Source organism: Pediculus humanus, genomic scaffold (genome assembly GCF_000006295.1).
Source record: "Pediculus humanus corporis 1103172107383 genomic scaffold, whole genome shotgun sequence".
Taxonomy (NCBI): Eukaryota; Metazoa; Arthropoda; class Insecta; order Psocodea; family Pediculidae; genus Pediculus; species Pediculus humanus.
Genome location: NW_002987010.1, coordinates 190933 through 192630, shown reverse-complemented (window position 1 = coordinate 192630; position 1698 = coordinate 190933).

The window sequence follows — 1698 nt, the reverse complement described above, 5'->3', positions numbered from 1 at the left end:
TTACATTAGAATTTTTAAAAAAAATTAAAACAATAAAAAACTTTTTTTCTGTTGTTTATTTTATAAAAAAAAGTCATCGACGGTCAAATCCAATGATGGAAGGAATCCTTTTACTTCTTTTTTTATTTTTTTAAAAAAATATTTAAAAGGATTTTTAAAATCCAGGTGGCACACGGATAAGTTTTCACCACCGTAATGTCATATCCCATATCTCTTTCTTACTTTTTTTTTTTTTTTTTTAAATTCTTTTATTGAAAGAAATAACAAAAGAACATCCAAAAAAAAAATGAAATTGACACGGGAAGTGTGAACAAAACTTTTTTCTATCTCTCTTTCAACTTCCCCACCTCCCCCTCCCCCTGCTCCCTTGCTCCCCCGATTCGAAATATAAAAAGGAAATTGATGGATTTCGTAGAGCAAGCAAAAAAAATGCTCATAACGTTAAAATCAATTATTATAATTATTATTATTTGTATCGATGGTAATTGTAAAAAATGATGATAATGATGACAGTTTTTAATATTTAAAAAAAAAAAAAAGGCGAAGATTTTAACCATCCATCTGTCGTCGTCTGCTACTTTAAATATTATTTAGGACAAATCACGAATATTAATAATAATAATAATAATAATAATAAACAAGACAGTTTGCATGTTTTTTTTTTTAAAATTGAAATACAAAAAAAAAAAATAAAGGGAAACATTGTTATTATTATTATTATTGTTACTCCCCCACTTAAAAAATTTAACGGTTTTTAATTTTTTATTTTATTGCTTTCTTTCTTTTTTTAAAAAAAAAAAAAATTTTTTTTTCCTTCTGCTCTATTATTATTATTTATTTATTTATTTATTTTTATTTATTTAAAGAAAAAAAACTAAACTATTTTAACATTTAATTTATTTAAATATTTTTATTATTTTTTTAAAAACAATTTTTAAAAAATAAAAAAATGAACGGTAGCAAAAAAAATGTGTGTGCGTGCGTGCGTGCGTGTGGTTATAAATAGATAAACTATATAAGGGATAGTGTAAAGAAAAAAATTTTTATTCGAGTTAATATTCATTAATTTCTCTTTCCTTTTTTTTTTGCTGCCGTCAAGATAATTAATTCATGACACCGTGTCAAAAAAATAAATGGAAAATTATACAATAGCAAATATATATCATTTATCTTTCCAAATTAAAAATTTAATTAAATTAAAAAAATTTTTTTATTTATTTATTTGCACAAAAAAAACTCAGTAAATAATAGCAAAAAAAAATAAGCAAATTTATTCGTTTTCAATTTTAATTTTTTTTCTTTTCTTTAACCGCGTTTTTTTTTTAAATCATAAATTTATTTGCTATTAATAAAAAAAAAAAAAATTACGTACGCGACAATATCGGATCGATAAAGGGTAGCAAAAAAAACGAAATTAATTTATAAATAATTTTCGTATTATTAATAACGTTTTTTTTTCGAAAACTTAATTAATAAAAAAATTTATTCAAAAAAAATTTTTTTTTTTTTTCGGAAAAGAAAACGCGATCGAAAAAATATTATTATTATTTATTTTCCTTTTGCTCTCGTTAAATTTGCTTTATTTTTTTAATAGATTCATTTTTTATTTTTTTTAATGTTGGTAACAGTGTCGGTTCCGAGATTTAATAATATCAATTAATTTATTTTAAACAAAATTAAAATTCAGGTACGAGATTA